Below are 22,830 nucleotides of genomic sequence, written 5' to 3'. Positions count from 1 at the left end.
TTTATGAGAGTTTCGGTTTAAATAAGTTATTTGATGTGCATTTGTTTTAGCCAAAACCTGCTGCATAGAATGAATGTGCCTTTTCCGACTGTCTTTTAAAACAAATCAAAACTAAATTAAACAACCGAATAACCAGAGAACACATTTAAAAACTCCAATGTGTTTTGTATAATAAGAACAACAATAGCGTTGGAATCAAATCAACTTGACAACAGTGTTTATGAGAATTTAGGATTTCAAATGTTAAGTGTAGAACATTTAGATAGCTACAAATGTAAATTATTGTTTTGTTTGCCAGGGGGTTTCACTGGATGCTACATTTTAGGGTCAAAGGCTTAACTGTTTGTAATTACAGATTGTGAAAAAGTGGATTTGGGGTTTCTTTTGTATTTTTAGACTAGAATGTCTCTGCCCTTTCTTTATTTGCCCTCTAGATATTTTGAGAGAACTGAAATACATCCTGGATTGCTACATATTTATGTGACCAGATATTTCTTAATCTCTCTGCATCACAACATTAGTCCCAGTAAAGCACGCCTGCTTCCAGCAGAGAAGAAATTGACAAAACTGGAGTGAAACCAGAGCAATGAGCGGCTGACTGTTACCATTCTGAGGCTATGTCTAGACTGCAGGCTTCTTTCAGAAAAAGCTTTTTTTTGGAAGAGATCTTCCGGAAAAAGTTCTTCCAAAAGAGAGCGTCCACACTGAAAAAGTGCAACAAAAATCGATCTCCTTTTTCGAAAGAGAGCATCCACTCTGAATGGGCGCTCTCTCGCGTGTAAGCTGTGATTGCTATGGACGGAATGGCCACCAGGGCACCTGTGCTTTTTCCTCTTTCCTCTTCTTCCAAAAGAACTCCCTCTTCCTCCTCCACACATGCCTTTTTGCAAAAGAGCTTGTTCGGAAAAAGGTTTCTTCCTTGCACAATGAGGATTACCAAAATGCCAGAAAAATCCCTCTGTTCTTTCGATTTTCTTGTGGAAGAACATGCTTGCAGTGTGGACGTTCCTCACGTTTTATCAAAAAAACAGCCACTTTCCCGACAAAACTCTGTAGTGTGACTGTAACATTCTGCTGTTAGGAAAAACCGGACATAGATTCTTTATCACACTCATTAGCAGTCAGGCCCTGGCTTTTATTTCTCATCTTACGTATGGCACCTCCAGCAACGCAACACCCCCTGCTCCCTGCTGGCTCCTTTGCTCACTTACGACTCAACGAGAAACGTTTCACCTCTCATTTATGCCAGCAGCAAAACCCAGGAGCTTTTCTGCTCCATCCTCACCTGGCTTGACTCACCAGAGCTTCCGAAGGCTTCTGTGTAGTCGGCAGAGATCAGTGCGGGACGGTGAGATAACATGGGATCGTACCAAATGGAGTTGCAGATAAGGTGGATGCACAGGGGAGGAATCTTGAGAAAGTCCCGCTGAGTTTAACAGATTGATGTCAGGGGGTGTTTTGTCGGAGGCAAGTTGGCTCCAAGTGCAGCGCTCGGTTCTGTTTTCACAAGTGCTGGGTCTCTGTTCTCAGTCAATCACCTCTGAGCCCAGGCTGCATTTTGCTAAGAACCCAGTTTTGAAATGAAGGCCTATTCGCTCTTTGCCACCCCCAGTGGATCACACTGCTCAGATAGTTCTGACACCGCTCAGCTAGTTCTGAATAGTTTTGCATTTTGCTAGTACTATTTAATCACGTCTCTTCTGGAAGCATCACTTGGACTGTTGACCTTTGAGACATTTTGGGTTTATTTTTGCTAGCGGAAAAAGGGAAAGTCCAATCTAAGTCTGTTCCTATTCACTCTTGAGCAGTACCAGGCCAAGTTTTGAAATCCTTAGTTAGACAAACTCCTTAAAGTTAGAAACAGAGAGTGGCTCTGTGGCACCTTAGAGACTAGCCAAAATCCAGAGAATCATGAGCTTTTGAGGGCACAACCACTTCATCAGAGGAATTGGAGTGGAAATGACCTACACCAAGAGAGAGCTGTAACAGCAGAAGTAGTACCTAAATTGTAGGACCCATGTGAATGAGGCTAATTCAGTGGGCTGGCTGTGTCCCATTCATAGCTCGTGATGTGGAAATGCAGATATTAATGGCAGGAGAAATTGGTTTTGTTAGGCCCACCAAAATCCCAAGATTTGAAACAATAATAAAGTTGGTGGACTAGACCCGAACTTTCCTAAAGCAATGCAGGAGCCAGGCCGTTTTGTAAACACGGAAGGTCACAAGGTCTCTGATACAATCTTCAGCCCCGTGCACCCCGAAAAAGGAAGGGCTGAATGAAGATGGGCAAGGCCCTCGGGCACTGTCACTTTTTGCCTTTGCTTTGAACCTGGCACTTGGGGCTTTCCAGGCATGTCTGGCCCTTGTCTAGCACAATGGGCTCAGGCTGGCAGCTTTGCTAGGAGGGCTCCCGGCCGCATCCCTCTTCCCCCAGGCAGCCCGCTCCCCTGGAACTGGGGATGTACTTGAAGGTGAAACGTGCTCTGTGTGTATTAAACCAATACTCTACAGAGTCAAGTGGTTCCCCTTTGGGGGTAAATGAATCCTTGCCACTTAGCTGCATGTTTATTTTCCTGCTGTGGACTCGGTGTCGTTTATGGCTCCCAGTGGGACTCCAGATACCAAGATGGTTATAAGTGAACCTGGGAATGTGGCTTTGGAATTACTGGTGATTTATCCTGGTGCTGATGCTCTTGCGGAGCCAGCCCGGCTCTTGAATTATTCATTCCTGTACCTCTGTGCTGCACAGTGTGCGGATTGCTGCGGCCGGGGCTGGGCATGTTGTATCCGCACTGGCTGGTACAGCCTGGGAATCAGGCGTTTCTGTTTCGGGGCTGCCTGCCCAAGAGCCCTGGGTGCGCCCGGCTCTGCTCCGCCCCCCGGAATGGGAGGAACGCCCCTGAGGCCCAGCGTACACGCCGCAGTCTGGTCCGTGGCGCAGAGCCCAGCCACCCAGCCCGTGGAGGGAAGGAGCAGTGCGGAGACACGGAGCAGGGGGTGCCGCAGAGCGTGCCTGTGCCCGGGTGGGGCGGGCCCAGGGTCTAAGCATTGCCAGACTGTGCTCCCGCCAGCCCAGGGCCTGCCCCGAAGCAGATAGCAAGGGGCTCTGTGCAAACTCACTAGGCCACATCCCGCTGGAGCCTGGGGAGAGGCGCCTTGCTGGCGTGCACAGCCACGTACCACGGTGCACCACCCGGCTCTTCCCAGGTGCTAGGAGTTAGCTGTGTGCCCCACGTTACAGGCAGGGGGCGTTAGAAGTCACCAAGTCTTGTTTGCCTGGCCCCACGTGACTCCTCCAGAGGCCCCAGGAATACCTTGAGACAATGAGCCGCCTCCGTCCCCAGTGCGTCTTTCCGCCCTCCCGCCCGGACGGGGCTCGGTGGTTCCACCACAAGCAGCCAAGCAAGCGCCACCCTCACTCATCGGCTTGAGCGGCGTGTGGCGTTTCCTGCAGCCCTCTGCTGGCGGGGCAGGCTATGCTGGGGCACTGGGGAACCGGGGCTTCTCAGTGCTGGAAGGGGGAGACGCCTTGGCCTTGCTCACGGAGCTTTCATCATGAAAGCCCGAGGTTCTGCCATCCCAGGCAGGCCAATCCTCCCCGGAGCTGAGCATCTGCCTGAAGACGAGGTACCAGGCGGGGACTTTACGGAGGACCTTTACAATCGACCCTGGAGAAGCCCCCTCCCCCCACCATTCCTGCCCACTTACTAAATCTGTTTAAACTAGGGAAGAGGGGTGAGGAGTGAGACCTTTTGGAGAAGCCACATGGATGTTTGTTTTCCTTGGGGGTTTATATCAACATTGGTCTTGACATTTCGCCTCTTATTATGTGTGGTTCTTTAAAGGGTGAAATAATATTTTCCTTTGCTTGAGAAAAGGACAAAGTTCAGACAAAGCTCTCGGCCCAAAGTGATTTTCTTCTTTCTCAACAGTTTATACCTTGTCTGCACGGTGGCTCTGTGCATAGGGCCACTCTCCAAACAGAGGGCCCCTGCTCCCGGGTGGCGTTTGCCCAGACGCTGCTGGCATGCGACATCTCTGCTTTACCACGGACAATGGTCCCAGTCCAGAAACACAGGGCTAGGCATTGCCCAGGGAGCGATTTGCATTGTTTCCATTGCTGGTAAAACCTGCTGTGACACTGGAGCATAAAATGTCTCTTTCTGCCAATTTAATCTCTTTGCAGTTGGCAAAAGGCTGTTTGTGTGGCTGCCTGGTTCTTTCCCTCTCGGCCTACTGACAGCACGGGGAGGTGAGCCGAGACAGTCAGTGCTCACAGGGAACACAAGCGCCCCCAAAGTGGGAACTTTCCCTTTCCCTTTCCCAGTCAGGTCTCATTGTTACGGAGGATGGGAAGAGACACTGCAGTGGAGACCAGGGCTAGTCCTGAGGATCCTGCTTTGGGGAAGGACACCTTGGACTCCGCGGGAAACGAAGCTTAATCCAGCATTTGCTGTCAATCAGAGCCAGTCTGGTTTTTTAATTGATACCTTTGTTAAGCAGTATTCTATTTACTGCCCATCCCTTAGCCTCTGCAGCCAATAACAACTTCAGAAACATTCAGGTTTTAAAATGCCTTTGTAGGGACCAAACGGCTTCTCAGCAAGGCAAAGTTCTGAGCAGAACTTCTCTGGGGTGCAGGAAGAAAGACCAACCCACTAGAGAGCATGAGGGACTCGGCTCCTGCGGAGATGGAGGCCAGGTAAGGACCTAGAGAAACAGAAGAGTCAGGAGAGCATAAGAGCCTTTGATGTTTGAAATCTGTGAAGCGAGCCCGGTAATTCCACTGGGCTGCCGCTTTCCCAGGGGCTTGTGACCTCTCCACAATCCCATCTTCACCGCCACAGGCAACGAGGTAGAAAAGAAGGGCTGGTTGTGGGTGCACAGTGGGTTTAAAGCCTGCCAGCGCAGCCCGGTGTGTGTCAGGCCAGCAGGCGAGCATTCTGCATTCACTGTGCACTGGTGTAAATGCTCCAACAAGGCGAGAGGCAAGGGAGACTCACCTCCCACAACCCAGGAGAACTAATCTAGGGAGGTAACCACCAGAGGCAGATTCGAGCTGCCCTGAAGGAGAGAGCTTGAGAGGAAGGTTGCTGCTGTGCGGCTACCCCTGGCCAAGCGCACAGCAAAATTATTTCCTCCCCAGGCCAAGCGGAGAGCTGCTCACATCCGGGTTGCAATAGTCCTGCCTTTAGATTCCCACCACTGCTGAGGTTCGGTGGGCTCAGAAATAGCATAGGAGCAATCGTCCTCAGCTTCAGCTTCTGGCTGAAGCCAGGATGGGTGCAAGCTCGTGGGAATGAAGCACTTTCTAACCTCCAAAATTTTTATTCAAATTGTGGGTTGTTTCATGAGCACCACTCACGTTGCTTTCCGCGGATCTATTTTGCTTCACAGAAGAAGATGGAATTTGGCTCTGGCTGTGTTTGATCCATAGTTAAATGTAACATTGAAACATCAATAGACAGTAAAATACATGGCATGTAAACTCTATCAACACTTGACACATACCTACCCCTGAGCTATTTTACCCCACTATTTCATTGTAACCATGTAAATCTGCAGTGTGAGAAATCAAGTCAAAAAGACCCAGACAATAATCGGCAGCTTTCTGGTGGTAAAAATGTGATTTTTCTATCACTCATACAGGTTTTTCAAATCCTTTTAAATTCAGTGTTCCCTGTAGGCATATGGTTCCCCAAGAGATGGTCTTTAACCTATCCAAGCCCAGGAAGTATTGAGTAGGAGTCAGGTTAACACACCAAACCAGCTTGTATAATGTCACAGAAATAGCTGTGATGGGAAATGAGCAAGGAGACTAATGTGTCTGCTGTTTGGTTGTCTGAGGGGTTGGGCTTGTTGGGTTTGAAGCAGAAGATGCGCTGGAATTACCTCAAACCAGCTGTTCCAACGCTCGGGTCCTGTGGTCCTAAGGGCACGACCATACAGGCAGGAGTAGCAGCATTTTACCTAAAGGTGAGGTGGTAAACGGATTTAGTTAACCCAGTGCAACTTTTGTGTGTGGACACTCCCTTGGTGAATAGCTTTTACTCTCCACAATTCAAGGGGCCTGGGCCTGTCTCCCTTACTCACACTAAGTATTCTGCCCCCGCCAGCCCCGCCCTGGGGCTACGCGAGGGGCAATGCGATTCTCAGGCTGCGTAAAGATGGCAGCACCTGGCCCCAAATCATCCTCTCTCGTCCCTGCCTTGTCCCAGGCTGCTGAGCAGGTGGGAGTTCTGTTCTGCGGAAGGATGGTCTGGCCTCGCTCTCAAACTGGTCAGCCCAGTGTTCCCCCAGGCCTGAGAAGAGCCCTGTGTGTCTGCCAACGAGGAGTTCACACTAGGAACCCGTGAGCGCTCCAGAGCCCACGCAAACAGGCCACATGACGTCTCTGGAATGAAGCGAGCAAGACGTGTAACCCTGCGCCGGGTAAGAGAGCACCACATTGCGAAAAGCCTCCCCCCGCCAGCCCTCAGAGACGGCACCTATCCTGGCTGCTGCTTCGTGTTAAACTTGTGCTGGAAAGGCCTGTGTTGCGCTGATCAGATTTCCCCTCTCTGGTCATTCTAGCAGCCAGGGAGGATTTTTGCTTCAGCTTCATCCATAGCAGAGCCCGAGTAGACCGTGCAGGCGGATCGCTTTCCCACCGCCTGGAGCAGGGTCCCCTGCAAAGCTGCGTGTAAGTCGTGAATAATTCACCCCCAGAATTCGAGGGCCAGCGACTGAGCCCTGCCTGCGGTTGGAAGGCAGAGCCAGAGGGGGTCCTGCTGGGATCCCTGTTACCTGCCCGCTCTAGTCCCTGCCCTCTCGCTGCCCCTTAGGCTTGTGACTTGCCCGCCACCCGCGGCTCTCGTGCTGCTTTCAGAGCTTCCCGCGCCCGAGGAGAAAACCCGCTCGGAGCCCCCTGAGCCCTTGCAAAGACTCCAGGCCAGCACGGCGCTGGGCAGAGACGGAGCCCAGCTCCCCCCCAGGCTGCCCGTGTGACTGGGTGGCCCCAGTGGTGCAGCCCCTGCCGTACACAGATGCCACGCAGGGCCAGTGCTGAGCAGGCAGGGTGGAGGGGGCCTGATGTTTGCCCTCCAGGGGAAGCCCCGGGCTGCAGGCAGAAATGCAGCTGGCTCCCAATGTCCATGCTGGGACTGCCCCCTCGTGGCCTTAGGACTGTCCCTGCTGCTCTTCTCTCCCGGAGAGGTGCCCACCACACACAAGGAGCAACCCCCTGCTGTTCCAAGCCAGGTCCCTGCTGCGCTGCAGTTCCTGGGGCTGCTTAGTCCCACTCCCCTGGGGGCTGCACACCCCCCTCCAGGGCTGCTGAGTCCCCAGCTCGCCGGCTGGAGTCTGGCGCCAGGGGCCTGTTGCTCCTCTCTCTCTCTTCTGCCCGTGCCCGAAGCAAAGGCCAAGAGTGGCTGGGCTCCGCGAGAGCCTGCTCTGCCAGCTCCCGGCCCCTCGTGCTCTGGAGCCAAGTCACCGTCTCGACGGCTGTGCAAAGCCCACGGCACGTTAGTCCCGCGGACACAGTTACCAGTGGTCACTTGGGGAGTGGTTCCTGCAGGGTCAGGCAGGCAGAGCCCAGCTGGCAAGAAACCTGTGACGAGCCAGCACAGGAGCCGAAGCCTTATCCCCCTCCCTGGGGCTCGGGACGGCTGAACCGCCAGGGACGGAGGGAATTGAGTTCTCAGGTCAAACAGGAAGTGGGGAGCGGGCAGAGAGCCCCTGGGCCCCGCTCTGGCCCCTGCGCCGCGTCCTGGGCATTGCTTTGGCAGTGCCCACCGGGTAGAAACTTGGTGTCAGCGGCCTTTGACGGATACGCCAGGTGGACTGAGGCTGGCGCCGGCTCCCCTGCATGGCGCTGTGTGCCACCCCGTCCCTGGGATGCGTTGAGTGTCTGCCACCGGTGGCGCTCACAGGTGGGAGCCAGGCCGCGTTTTCCCCACACAGGCAGCTGGGACGACCCAGCACCCTGTGGAGCGAGTGCGGGCCCTGTGCAAATCTGCCCTGTAGCCACGGGACTTGCTCTCCCAGGCTCTTTGTTGTAGGTGCGCTGCCGTTCCAGTCCCCGGCACACGGCTCCCCCCGGAGCCCCGGAGACAACGCCGCACGCCCCGCCGAGCCCTGCAGAGAGCCTGGCCGGAACGGCGCCGAGTCGCGGAAACACCTGCATCCGCCTCCCTTTTTGAACAGCCTTGGCTCTTCAAAGAGACGTGTTCCACGGAAAGGACAGCAGGCAGGGGACTGGGTCTGGGCCCTCGGCCTGCCCGCGGACAGGGGCTGCTGCTGGAGGAAGCAAAGGTGGTGCCGGAAGCAGCCAGTGAGAAGGAAGCGGCTGTGCTAGGAACCCTGCGGCTCTGATGGCTGCTTTAATGAAGATCACATTATTAAATCCCAGGTATTTCTTATTTACAAATCTAAATAATTAACAAGGGTTTGTTAGTGGTGTTGGGGCAGTTAAGGCTCCACTTGTTTTTGCGAATTGCAGAGCACGATTGCTGGGGAGAAATAGCAATTGATGGGATTGGAGTCCCTAGTGATCGGTGCCGAAGAGGATTAAAGTTCTGTGCCGGGAGCCTCAGCAAAAGGTGTTAATGGTCAGCGGCAGTTCTCCATGTGCTACTGGGCACACTCACCACCCGGCTCCCTGTTAGCCGGGACTGCGACCCATTTAGTGCTTGCTTTGAAATTTTATCTTCCCATCTTGTTTTCTGTTTCCTCTTTTTTTTCTTTTTCAGAGACCTCAGCTGTGTGCCAGCATTCTCTGACCAGCATTTCCCATGTGTTTCCTATTTAGTGTGTGATGTGTCTAGCCATTCCACTTCTCTTGCCCTTTTAAGTGGTGTCAGTCATTTCGCTCTGCTACTAGTTGCTTTTTTCTCTGCAGCCTCCAACACTCAGCATGAATCCTTACCTGACTCTTCAGCTATCTCCTCCTTCCGGCTTCCTCTCTCTGGATAATATTAATGTGACAAATCTCAGAGCTTCCCCCTGTGCGTCGTTAGCCAGAGCCCCACTGCCACTCCACAGAGGTGTCTGTTCAGACCTAATGCTAAACTGCCGTTGCTTTTTTGACCTCGTTATTGATGTGTGGGTGCCCTGCCCCTCCGACCCTGCAGGCCGGCAGCATCTCCGGCACCATGTGAACACAACATGTTGCCTGCCAGAGCTGACCAAGCTGCTGTCTTTGCGGAGGCCGGCAGGACAGCAACTGTTAAACTTCTCCAGAATCCAAGCCACTTGGAGCAGTGGGTCCCATACAAAGCCAGAGGGAAGACAGGCCTCCATTCAAGTTTGGGTCCAATCTGGACTCCCTCATGTTTGGAGGGGCCCAGTCCCACTTTCCAAGCATTTCTGATCCAGGAAATCCAGGGCATGTCCGACGTAATCACAGGGACTGTGCCTCCAGGAATTCAAAGCTCTAATGTAACACCTGAGAAAACCGGTACCGAGCCCGACCCCGGGCATCCCTTGCTGGCTGGCTGCTCTGGTTTTGACTGTGGGTTTTATTCTGCTTGTCTGTATGAAATATTTGGTGTGCCTTGAATGTTCTGACTTCACTGCAGACCCTCTGGGGCTGTGCATTGCACACGCTGCCTGTCAATACATTGCACACTGGCCGCTCAGTGCCTGTCATATTTGACTAACTGGTTCTGTGCCTTGAATGTTACATTTAATAAAATAATTCGTCCCGAAAAGGAATGGTGGTGCTGTGGTGCCACAGCGATCTCAGTGGAAACTCCAGTCCAGGCCTGTAACTAGCGTAACACTGGAATAGTGGACAATACATTTCTCAACGAGATTTTGTGTCCCGCTCCTTCCACCACTTCAGACTGGCTGGCTAAGTCTTACTGTGCCCAGCGGCCACAGACCTTCGGACTCTGCCAGATCCTCGCCCCGAGCGACCTGCTGGGGCTAATCCCAGGGAACAGATCCTCTTTGCGCCCCACGACCATGGCAAGATTCCCGCTGGTTCTGTAGGCCAGACCATTGCTAGAGCGGTCGCACGGACACAATCCATGGCCCACGCACATGGCACAGACATGCCCCCGGCATCGCATGATGCCACAAGAAACACGGGGCTCAGTCCAAACCAAGCTGCCGGTCGGAGCAGTAGCGGGTGCTGCACGGCACCGACACGGGCTAGAGACACACTTACAGCCACCGCCGTGGGGCTCCTGCCCCAGGGATGGGAAATCCCATTGAATTGGTGAACGGGTTCAACGTTCAGTTGAACTGGGGCAGGCCGGGGTGTTTCTTGGTGCGTCTCAGAGGCAGGTGGATGCTGCCGGGGTGACGAGCAGGGTAGACGCTGTCAGGGGGCTGCTCCAGCCCCGCTGCTCCGGCGCCAGCCCCACATGGGGCCAGAAGTGGCAGCCACCCGTGCGGCTGCCGGCCCCCAGCTTGCGCAGGGTCAGAGCTGGTAGAAGCCCAGGGGCCCAGCAGGCCACCGGCGGGCGGGGCAGGGAGAGGCTGTTCCCAGGCACCATTGAACTGTTACCTGGTGAACATCTCCCGATACTGGGTAACCGGTGACTGGCGGCTGCCAGCAGCCTGAATGAAACCTTCCTTTCCAATACTGGGCACCGTCTACGGCGGGTGGGAGAGCAGCTGGCCCTCGGCCACGCAGACGGCTACACCGAGCACGGAGTGGCCTGGCTCTGCGAGTGGGGAGGCTATCGCACCTCTGGCCCAGCACCTCGGAGCCCGGCAGCTCAGAACCCGGCACCTCGGAGCCTGGCAGCTCAGAACCCGGCATCTCTGGCCCGGCACCTCGGAGCCCGGCAGCTCAGAACCTGGCACCTCGGAGCCCGGCAGCTCAGAACCCGGCACCTCTGGCCCGGCACCTCGGAGCCCAGCAGCTCAGAACCCGGCACCTCTGGCCCGGCACCTCGGAGCCCGGCAGCTCAGATCTTCCAGGCCCAGCAGGTCAGAGCCCAGCACCTCTGGGCCCGGCAGTGCAGAGCCTTGGTGTCTTGACAGAGAGCGGCTGGGACAGGGATCTGAGAAATCAACTGGTGCTGCTGGCCCACTGCTCCTGCATGAACCCCTGGAGAGGAGGGTTTCCTGGCACGGGCGGTGAGGGGACGAGGAGGCAGCTGGTGTCAGATACAAGTGACAAAGCAGGAAAATTAAATTCCCGCAGACTAGTGAGGTGAAAGCCGGGGGGGGGGGGGGGGGGGGGGGAGCAGGATTCCCTGCAGGGCTTTCTCCTAGGAAATCCCAGCACTTGGAGAAACGGTCTGTCAGTTCCTCCCACACCCCCTCTGAGCCCTTCCCGCTCTGCTGCAGACTCGCCCTCTCGTGTCCATGGCTCGCACCTGCAGGCGGCAGCCTCTCTTCTGCTTTGAAAGGCCTGGGCGCACAGGAGAGTTGTTTGAAACCGCTCTGTTCTGACAGGCATCGAATGTGTGAACTAAACGGCGAGAATCAGAACGATGCCCCTAGGTCTCCAAGGCACTTTCGAAACCCTCCTTTGTTAAGCTATTCTGGGCTGGCCCATGCCAGGGCAGCAGCTATCAATTATAGCTGGATGGAAACGCAAGGTTTTGTTCTTGTGGGAAATTGTGTCCAAAAATTAGTTTTCCCACAGGAAGTTTTGAACTGAAATGATACAAAGTTAAAATGGGACAAAAAGAGTTTAATCAGATTTGATTTTATTTCCTCAAAAAAGTTTGGTTGAAACAGAAACTGGTGGGTTTTTTTCAGGAAAATTCTCTACACAAAAAATGTAAAAACCCTCTATTCTTCATCTAATGCCAATGTAACAGAAAATGGGAAATAAATAAATTGGTTAGTTTTGGGTGCATGAGCACACATGTCAATGCTACCTACTGGCTAAAATCAGAACTGCTCTATGGTGTGTCATATGACCCGTACTATTAATAGCTACTGGTGAGTCTCTTTTGGCTCACATGGTGGCTTGTGCTTTTTGAGTGGGAGACTCAGTGTTCTCTCTGCTGTTCCTGGAGTGTCCCAAATGATCTGGGAATGCAGCCTAGTGACAACTCAGAAGTCCTGGGTTACTGCAGCTTTGTTACAAGATACCTGCTCATTTTCCTTTCATTGTGAGGATGCTTCTCCAGATGTCTACAGGAACGCTCTCTCTTCAGCTACTCACAGGCAATGCTCTCACCACTAGTCCCGCCTGCTGTACTGAGCTGCAAGCCCTGTTTGCAGTCCTTGGCATGCCCGGGGCTCGCTGCAGCGTGGCTAACACGCCCGTTGGTGCACGCAGCGGGTTTGACGTGGGAGCGGAGAGACTTGTTTCCATGACTCCTGTCTCGTGTGTGGCAGGATGTTCAAATGAACTAGCCCTGGGAGCAGGGGCCAGGCACACCTGCTCTGACACCATGGCTCTGCCCAGGCTAGGGAGTGACCACAGGCGTGGTCTCCTTCCTCTCAGTAGGCGGCAAGACGGCTGTAACCAAGGCGGTCTCCCAGGACAGGGAGCTTTGCTATCTGCACCTGCATGCCTAGCACTCGCAGGCTGTGCCGACTGAACCGGAGCAGCGCTGGGACCGGCTACCCAGGGAGCGCGCGGCTCTCAGGCAGTGTTGTGTGCAATCGGCGCGCACCCCGCTTCCCGTGCGGGTCACGTTAGTTACGCCGGCACGGCACGGCTGGAAACCAGCGGAACCTGGCAACCCTGCGCGTGGGCAACCGTACCCACGCCTGGCTGCGCACAGAGACCCCAGCGGCTGCGTGTGGCCCCTCAGGCCGCTGCGCTGGGGGATGCAAAGGGGACCAATTTAGCAGAGTGCTCTGAGCAAGGGAACGGCTGCAGAAAACACTCAGGCTACATCTACACTGCACCTCTCTTGCGCAAAAGCCTATGCAAATGAAGCGTGGATTAGCATATTGTTGTGCTTCATTTGCATAATTAATTAGGGCCGTTTTTGCGCAAGAGGCTTTTCCTCATTTTTTCAGGAAGAACGGCTCTTGCGCAAGGGGGGTTTGCGCAAAAAGGCGCCGTCTACACAGCTCCTTTCTGCACAAAAGCCTCTTGTGCAAAAACAGCCTCCTTTAATTTTGCAATGAAGCATGGCAATATGCTAATCTGCTTCATTTGCATAGGCTTGTGCGCAGGAGAGCTGCAGCGTAGACGTAGCCGCCGTGTCACTGGCCTGATCTCCTCCGGAAAGGACGGCGAGAGCCTGGCCAAGTGTGGGCCATTGGTCTGACTGAGGCTGCTGGGATATGCTGTTCATGCAGCAAGCATCACAGTACAGAGTCACATGCACGGTCCTTCTGTCATTCGATTGGCTGCGCTGCTGTAAGTGGTGCATAATTAAATCTCTTGCATAGTCTTTAATGGGGTTTGGAGGCACGTCCCAAAGGGCTTTCTCTGCCGTAGGTACACACCAGAGAGTCCTTTGCAAAATATGCTGCAAAACCACAGAAATGTATAATCGCTTCCCCTCCCACCCACGTTTTCTGGGTCCCCTTGTTACCTTTCCAGGCGTGTATGCTCAGGCTCAGAGGAAGTAAAGGAGTAATTAAGGCAAAAATGCAAAGCTGCTTCTGCTGGAAAAATCGAACTATTCATCCTCGGCGAGACGGAGCCGTCTATTTGTGTAAGAATACGAGTAAGCGATGCCAAGAGCGGTGGAAACCTCTTCCCAGAATTCTGCACTCAGGGGCGAGCGCTTCCAGCCTCCCCGTGCACCTGTGGAATGCACAGGCCTGGCGTTCTTCACAAAGTGCCAGGAAGGGGGGTCCACCGTGGCCCCAGTGACGCTGAAAAATCGCAGAAAGTTCCTCATTTTTCACGTGTAAAGCGAGTGCTAATTGTTGGAGACTTCAGCCATCTGCGCAGGAGCGGAATGCCGGCCCGGCTCCCCTTTCCAACGGCCTGAAAAGGATTTCCTGCCGTACGCCTCATTCAACTCATTTTTCATAGGTCAGTTTTCAACAGCACCATCCAAAAGCCATTAGTTTCATTGTATGTATCATGCGGGTTATTTAGTAGGTCAGAAGGAGAATTTAAATAGACAGGTGCTTTAAATTACAAGATGGTGGAGGCGGTTAATAAAAAATATGAGAAAACATTAGTAACCTCATTTCAGGCTTGAAGTGGGTGCAATAAATGACGAGCAAATAGCTTGGGGACACACAGGAATCTCTCAGGAGGGCTGCTTCGAGGTGGGAAGGCACCAATGCACTCTGCCTACGTCCAAGGCATCGCGCCCCTTGCTGGCCTCGCTGGGCAGACCATCCATGACGTGACACAGGCAGAAAAAGGAGCACTCCGATTTCCTGTCATGCGGGCAAAGCCTGCGAGATGCCCCTTGGACCTGCCTTCCAGCCGCTCGCTGCACCTCTGCATGGGCGTGTCCTGGAGCCTTGCTGTCCGGCCCCAGGCAGAGGAGAATAGCAGGGCAATTGCTCCGGCCACACCCCCATCCGTCCCGCACCAGAGGCAGCATGGGGCCCTGATGCGTGTTCCCTGGAAGCTGAGCATTTGGGTGGCCCCCCCAGGAGAGATTCAAATGCTGCCCAGCTGATGAGCAGAGCGCCCACAGCCGGCCTCATGTGTTTCTATGGGTGGTGCACATGGCTCGGTGCGCAGAACAACATTTATCCTGCACACAAGTGGAAAAAATTAGAGGGAACATTGGCCCTGACCTCAGCTGCTCGGGTGAGGACGTCTCGCTCAAGGGCCTGCTTCCGCCCGGTTCAAGGCCTTTGGCCGGCACCAGAGTAACATAAAGGAGCCAGAAGGGGAGACGGACGCCCTGGGGCAGGGAACCGCCAAGCACAGAAAACGTTTGGGGGGCGGGGTAGGGGGTGCAGAGGGGGTTCTTCATAGAATTTTGTGAATTAACTTGGAGCCTGACTCAGCCAAAGGCTCCGCCCCCTTTCTTGCACCCGCACTGTGGCCGGTGTATTGGCACAGGCGTTGCCGGGAGGCCGGCCGGGTACCCGCGCCCCTCAGTAGAACCTGAGGCTCTGCCGGGTGTTAAGGCTGGAGCAAAGAGCAGCTGCAGGAAGCCCTGTGCCGAGCACCGAGCTACCAGGTGCCCTGGTCCACAGAACTCAGGAGCGAAGCCGCCCACCCGCAGGTGCCTTCTCTTGCACCTTCCCGTCCCTCCCCCGCAGGGCCGAGCTGCCGCGAGAACACGCCCCTCCCCCACCGAGCCCGGGCCGGGGTCCCATTCCACCCCTTGCTCACACGGCGCTGTCCTTCCCGGGGGCGGCCCGAGTTCAGGACTCGTGGCGTGAGGCTCTGTGTTATCGGCTGCCGGGGCCCCAGGACGGAGCCGCGCAGGAATCACTTGCCATGCGGAGCAAGAGGGGCAGGGTGGATTATTTCACACGCTCGGTTATTTTAAACGTTTCCGTGGCACAGGACAGCTTTTAGGAGCGAGCGGGGTTGGTGCAGTCCTGTGCGAGGGTCCCTGCTGCACGGGAACGCCCCGCGCAGCCGAGCCCAAACCCTGAGGATGGTGCCTCGGCCCAGGCAGACTGGTCCCCAGAGCTCCTGAGGTCTGAGCGGGGCTAATTTGGCCAGGCTGGCAATGTGCCGTGCCGAGAGCCCAGGGTGTTTATTCTAGGGTTCAGCAGTGTCTGCAGGAAGCTCCGCTCTGTGGCCCCCAGTCCAGCGGCGGGGAGGTGGGGCTGGGGCCTAGGCAGGGCAGGGCAGCTCAGCTGGCTCCACACAGTCACCACAGCCTGGCAGATCCCCCGGAGCGGCCGTCAGTGAGCGGGAGGAGGAGAGGCCATGCTGCTCTCTGTGCTGGCCCTGTTACAGTGGGGGCAGGAGCGGGAGGTGAGCCGCGTCCCTCCCATAGCACAAGGGCGGACGATGTGGGGCAAGGTGGACGTCTGGGGCAGACGAGACAGAAGAAGGCAGAGGCGCTGGGCACCCGGCTCCACCGACTAACCCCTCCAGCTAACGCTCCCGGCCCTCGCACTACCCGGTGTACAAGTAGGCGATGGCACAGAGGCCTTCGAAAGGGGCTGTCTGGGGTCCAGCCCCTCCACGGACCACGGACCATGGTGCCGTTGAGGCCACGACTCAGTGGGCCCTTAGCAGAAGTGGCAGCTGAAATGCCTGGGGGGCACAGGGACGATGCTGAACTTTTAAAACAAAAGGCTGGTGTTAAGATGGGGCTCACCCGGACGTGCCCGTCCCTCTTCCAGGGGCCTGGGGCGGACACCAGACATGGCAGCCCCCTACCTGCCTTCCAGGCCAACAGGGTCTCAGGAGCAAACGCTCAGGCTGCGGCGGCACTGCCTCTCCTGAGGAGACTGGGCGGTTCCCAAAGAGACACAGAGACTCCCCCTAGGCAGTTTGATCCATTGTAACTGTGTTTAGGCTCCTTCTCCCCTCAGCCTCTTCCGGCCCCCTGGCCTCAAGTGTCTTCCCCCAGCTCCCCAAAGCACCGGCTGCCCCGCCCTGGCACCCTCAGTGCCATCCAGAGAGCGGGAGGAAGGGCCTAACCCTGCCAGTCACACGGCCCCCAGCATCCCAAGAGCAAGGCAGGTACCGTTGTCAACCGACAGCCCCATGTCTGGTGTTCACGTGGCTCCGGCGTGGGGGCCTCGGGAAAACACCCAATCGCACTCCGTCCTACGCGTCCGAGCCCGCCAAATTGCCCAGAATTGGGATCTGCTCATTTTCCGCAGCGTCGCTTTTGGCCAAAGGGGCCTCCGCTGTCCCAACGCAATGCCCTTTTTCAGTTCCTTAAACACCCAGCGGCTAAGACTAGGGGCGCCAGGTGTCCGGTTTGAGCCGGACAGTCCACTATTCGAGCCTTCTGTCCGGGGAAACGAACGGAGAAAATAGAACTGTCCGGGATTTTCTAAATAGGATGTGATGCAGATTGTGATGTCAAGTCAAGCGCGTCTGGTATTTTTGTTGAACCCATCTGGTGACCCTATGTAAGACACACACGAGCGGACAGTCGTCAGTGCGCTCAGCTTTGGCACGGGCCAGCAGAATCCCTTTGGCCCCACAGGGCAGCGGCTGGAGAGAGCGTGTCGGCGCGGGCGCACCACCATGCTTCCGGATCAGCACTAGAGACAGACTGACCCCCACTTGCAAGGTGTGCAGGCGGTTTAACGCGTGAACGGCAGAGGCCAATTCACAGCCACACAACGGTTTGCTGGGGGCTCCATTTCAGAGCTCTGGTCAGGGACTCATAGGTAGGAAATTCCTCATGCTGTGTGAAGCGGCTGCTACACGAGCTGTTGGGATGGGTTTGCTCCACTCCAGTAGATGCTTTAGGGAGCTTTCCGTTTGCCGTAGGAAAATAGAACCCAAAGAAAGCTCACAATCCCATCGGCATATTTCGTTAGTCTTTATGGTGCTGCAGGACTATTCGTTTTTCCACTAAACGTGTCATTGGCTTGCATGTGATATGCGCCTTTCCCAGGTCAGTGCCAGGCTGTGGGGTTGAAATAAGATGATCTGCAAAGCTGGAATGGTTCACCTCTTTCTCGACTCTCGCTATCGAGGAAATAGAATGTTGGGAATCATTGAAGAAGGGACAGAGAATATCTTATTGCCTTTATGTAAGACCATGGGACGCCCACATCTTGAATGCTGCGTACAGATGACTAGGCGTCACCAAATGAACTTAATAGGCAGCAGGTTTAAAACAAACAAAAGGAAGTTTTTCTGCACACAGCACACAGCCAACCTGTGGAACTCCTTGCCAGAGGATGTGGTGAAGGCTAGGACTTTAAGAGGGTTCAAAAAAGAGCTAGCTAGATTCATGGAGCTTAGGTCCATCAATGTCTATTAGCCACGATGGGTAGGAATGGTGTCTCTAGCCTCTGGAAATGGATGACAGGAGAGGGATCACGTGAGTTGTGTTCCCTCCCTCTGGGGCACCTGGCATTGGCCACTGTCGGCAGACAGGACGCTGGGCTGGATGGACCTTTGGTCTGACCCCGTGTGGCCGTTCCTATGTTCTTATGACTACAAGTGACTGCAAGTCATGGTTCCTTGCTGTTTGGGAAATGCAGAGTGTGAGAACTTCATGAGCCTGAGGCTTTTATTACATTTACTGGGCAAGATGCTCATGCTAGAAGATTAGAAGTAGACCTAAAATACTTCCCTGGGCAGCATCTTGGCTTGTTTCAAACTGAGCCCAAGCAGACATTGGCTCATCCTGTGTTTTAAATATTTTTGGCATTTCTTTTGCACACTCACAGGTTTGTACCACGAACCCACAGCTTCAGAACAAACATCTAGTAACACAATCAGAAAAGGTGAAACATACGTTACATATCGCTGGTATGCAACACAGCTGTGTGTTCCCTGAGAAAACAGTGGTTTGACAGAGGCAAGCTTGAGACGCTGTTTGCTTAGATCATTGCATTGTTACATTGCATGTCAAGTTTCTGATTAGGAATCCAGACATGTGGATGCAAGGTACTAACGGTGGGGTTGGTCCTGCTTTGCAGAGAGTTGGATTAAGTGACCTCCTGAGGTTTCTTTCAATCCAAATCTTCTAGGGTTCTATGATTTCAGAGTTTTACTATTTTTAATTATTTGATTCTGAATTGGTAGATTCTGGGTAGCATGTCCAAATCCTCCACACATCAATGAAATGCAATGAAAGGAACCTAAATCAGAATTGGAATGGACTGTCATGGGTGGAACATTTACATGTCAGACGTAGGGTTGCCAGATGGTTTAACAAAAAATACCGAACCCCTCCCAAAAAATCCGGGAAATAGTTCTGTTGAGGAAAAAAAAAAAAGCAAGCCAGCTTAAAAAAAACCAACCAACCCAGCAAAAGTTCATGGCCCCTTTAATTCCTGGCAGACACCTGAGCTGGAAAAACCAGAAAATACCGGACATTTTATGTCTGGTATTTTCAGAATTTTTTTACCAGATGGAAGGCGCAAATACGGGGCAATCCAGTTCAATACCGGACACTTGGCAACCCTAATCAGATGGTGAATTTTTTTGGACGTTATTTAACCAAATGTGTAAGATTCATTGGCTACAATTCAGAGGAAAAGGGGTTTACTGCCATTATTTTTCTGCGTCTTGTGCATTCAATAACCAACCATTTGCAGGTTTGTGCTGGTTAAAAGCCTAGAAAGAAAGGCGTGAAAGTTGCTAAGGGTCCAGGTGAAGCAGAGGGCATTGAGTTCCGCAGCCAGCCCCTACCTGACACACACGAGAACAGAAGGGTCATTGTTTCTAAAACTACAATTGAAAAGCTGAATGGTTCCTCTATTCATCCCAGACTCCCCTCTGCTGCACATTTTGCCGCCACAGCTGCTCTGTCATTAGTGCTGGCTGAAACCTCCGAGGGTGGCTTGGTGAGGATTTGAATCTGAAAACGAACGGGTTCCACCAGCCTCCCCAGTCTGACCCAGGCGCAGCTCTGCCTGTTGCCATCAGTAACTGCAGCTCCACATCAGCAAAGCTCAAATACTAGGCAAGAGAGAGAGCAATGCAAGAAAATCACAACTTCTTGCCATGCACACCGCACCCGCACATTCCGCTTTGTAAGAAATTGTGATTTGGGGGAAACCCCCTTCAGGTGGGAATTCACCATTTTTATAGCAAAGTCAACTCCTTGTGCTGCAATTTGGATGTGCAGAGCAAAACCACCAGGAAGAAAATGAAAATGCCCAGGTCAGTAGATGCCAAGGCCAGAAGAGACTGTTCTGATCATCCAGTCTGACCTCTTGTATATCACAGGCCTCAGAATTTTTCCGGCTGATCCTTACATTGGGCTCCATAGCTAGTGGATGTACTAATGCATAGCTCTTTAAGAGATCTTAATTTATTGACTCCCAGGATGGAGAATTTACCACATCCCTCAGTAATCTGTTCTAATGGCTAATTAACCTCACCCCTAAGGATCTGCACCTTATTCCAGTCTAGCTTCTATCTGCAGCCAGTCTTTGATCTTCTGACTTTATCTGCTAGGCAGAGCTTGTCAAATGTTGTGGGGTTTTCTTTTATTTTGTTTGATAGTTTGTTAAAAACAGGTCGAAAGAAAATAAATTGCTCATTTTGTTGAAAAAAATCAGTTTTTGATGAAAAAAGTGAAAAGAAGTTTTTCCAAATGAAATGCAAATTTTAGTATTGATTGGAAAAGATATTTGAAACCTTTATGGTTTTAATTTTGCCCACTGGAAACGTGAGAAAAAGTCACACTTTCCCAGTGGGATAATTAAGGTTTGAGAGAAAATGTTTTCCCTCCCTTTCAGTATTTTTTTAAAAAACCCACTTTTCTTCCCTTTTAGAGGGGGGGCCGGAATTTCCCCAATTTTCGGAATACAGATTTAATCCTTTTCAGAACTTTTGATTTTTAAAATGTTTTCATTATGAAATTATTTTGAACACGGTTACCTTAATACGCGGTTTTTAACATCCCTGGTCGGTACTTATGATCCCTGCTGGGGGGGGGGGGACTGTTGATCCTGGGTCTGGGGCCGACCCTCCCTTCCCCCCCAAGCCCCTCTGAGCAGTGGATTTCACAGTCTGCACTGCAAAGAGCTTGTCCGGGGGTCCCTGGAGCTGCATGGCTGTTGGGGATGGAGAGGGTGCCCTGTTCTGTCTGGTCCATCCTGCCTGCCCAAGGAGTCTCCAGCTGTCCTTGGACACCGGCTGCTTTGCTGGCTGGATGCCGTGGGCATCCATCAGGACGCGGGCAGCTCTTGCACAGCGAGTTGGCAGATTGTTCACAGGCCTACGAAGAGGGTCATTCTCCCTGGCCAGGAGTGGGAGTCTCCCCTGCCAGGACAAGGAGAGACACAATCTCCCAGAAAATGTCACCTGAGTTCTGGCCGGCCAGAAGGGAGGCAAAGGCCGATTCTGCTCCTGGCAGTGACCCTCATGGCAGGAGAAAGCAGCTAGTTGTGTGAGAAACCCCTCACCTCAGGCATCCCTTGTGACTCACCCACGGCCTGTGAGATCAGAGGGATTAAGGGGCCCTCACTGAGGGCAAATCCTGCAGCCCCAGCGAGTCCGGGGGAATTGTCTCCTCTCTGCCGAGGCCATGTGACTGAAGAAATCGCTGGCCGATGCTGTGACTGAAGAGAGAATTAAACCGGGGGGCACAGGCAGGGACGGGACGGACACTCGGTGTTTCCAGTCCGGAGGGTTTGTACAAACCTCCTTAGGCTGTGGTCAGAGCTCTCTGAATTTGGGTTTGAACTTCAAATTGCAATCTCCCAATTGGCAGGGAGGATCAGGGGAAATCTCTCAGCAGCCAGGCCCTGTCGACACTCGGGCCTGGTTTTCAATTTCATTCCAAAAGTTCTGCATGGCTTCACAAGCGTGCCAATGAAATCCAGAGCGAATCCCTTGGACAAAATGCTGCCCGATAATCCAAACGGTAGAGTAGCTAAACATGCCCCAAACCGCCGCCAAACAGGAGCATCTTTAAACAGGTTTGAAAGCTGCCTGCACCGCGGAGAGCCAATTAAAATGACTGAAATGCTTTGTGCGTGTGCGCATGTGCACATCCGTTATAAGTGGTTCCATTTGGAAGCAATTCAAGTGGAATTCTAGCATCGCTCTTCGGAGCATATTGAACTGATTTAAAGAGTTTGCATCCAAAAAATTTGAAATTTAAACAATGCAAAAAGAGGTTAAAAGGAGCATTAATGGTTGTTTAGAAATCATGCCCTCCGATGTTAAGCAAACACGCTGCCTTCCTTGCTGGCAGGAAGAAGGAAAGACCCTACAGTAGGCGCACAGATGTGGTCAAGGAGATGAGACGAGGTGCCCCCGCGTGTGATGGCAGCGCAGCCAAAGGGCGCGGCTCTCCGGGCGGGGGCGAGGAAGGGCGCGCTGGCTGGAGCCGGGAGCTGGCTCATTGGCTGCTGAGGCTGACTCAATGTGAGCAGCCCCGAAACCAAACCACAGACATGGGCTGGGCTCGGTCCCCGGGTGCAGCTGCTGTCTCCGGACATGAGGCCTTTCCAGACCCACCGTAGCCCTCACCTCCGTCCTTGCTGCGCTTTGTTACGTCCTCACCGTGGGCTGCTGGGAACACTCGAAAGCCTCCCCGTAGGACTCACCCCGGGGTTTATTTTCAGGGGACAGTTTTGCTAAAAAGCAGCTTTCCCGTCTCTGAAACAAGCGTTGGCCTCGAACGCGCCGCCCAGCCAGAGGTAAGGACATTCACACACCTGGGCAGCTGCTACCCCCCAGCCCTTGCCTGGGAATCGAAGGGATCCGCTTTCCTCTGGCCGAGAACAACAATTTCCTGTGCAAGATTTCTCACCCGGGGTGTCTGTGCACGTCCCCAGCCGCGCTCGTTTGCCTCCCAAATGGAAAAACCACAGTGGCCTGTAAGCGATTTCTGACCCTTGAAAGGCTTGTTTTAGAATAAACACAATCACCCTGCTCCAGAAGCCTACCAAGCAAGCCCCAGGGGCACTGCAGCAGCTTGCACGTGGACAACCCAGAGACTCTGCCCTGACCCTAAGATCGCGCCAAACTCGGCTCTCCCAACTGAGGGGGGGCCCTGTGCTAGAAGCAGGATAGAAGCTCACAAGTCCAACGGGGTGGAGACCGCATGCCCACGCACACACGCATGCACATACGCACACGCACACACATGCCCACACCCACATGCATGCCCACGCACACACATGCCCACACCCACATGCACGCCCACACACACATGCATGCCCCCCCACACACGCGCACACACAGACCGGTGCTGCTGGAATGGGGGAAGCCACCCATCGGCTGCAAAAGGGAAAGAAAAGGCAACCAGGGACAGGAGCCAGAAGTCTGCCGGCGCGCTCAGTGCCGGGCTGCGGGGCGCCCTGTGACACGAGGGCTCTCTCTCGGTCTCCCACGCGCCGACACACTCCTCCTCACCAGAATCACCTCACTCCAGAACG

General features: G+C 53.7%; 1 long non-coding RNA gene across 4 annotated transcripts in view; it reads left to right on the top strand.

Annotated features, from left to right (window-relative positions):
• Positions 1-9,124, top strand: part of LOC102460128 (uncharacterized) — a 29,152-nt gene extending 20,028 nt beyond the window's left edge. The window contains exons 3-7 of one of the 4 annotated variants that reach the window (XR_012897215.1): positions 4,585-4,702; positions 6,219-6,432; positions 6,577-6,682; positions 8,040-8,389; positions 8,480-9,124. This is a non-coding gene — a long non-coding RNA (uncharacterized LOC102460128). Of the gene's footprint in view, positions 1-4,584; positions 4,703-6,218; positions 6,433-6,573; positions 6,683-8,025; positions 8,390-8,479 lie in introns of all 4 variants that reach the window. The other 3 variants (XR_012897214.1, XR_012897212.1, XR_012897213.1) reach the window with 3 other exon arrangements.
• Positions 9,125-22,830: the final 13,706 nt, after the last annotated feature.

Source organism: Pelodiscus sinensis, chromosome 22, assembly GCF_049634645.1.
Source record: "Pelodiscus sinensis isolate JC-2024 chromosome 22, ASM4963464v1, whole genome shotgun sequence".
NCBI lineage: Eukaryota > Metazoa > Chordata > Testudines > Trionychidae > Pelodiscus > Pelodiscus sinensis.
Note: the sequence above shows the minus strand (reverse complement) of the source record. Positions and strands in the feature narration are given on the sequence as shown.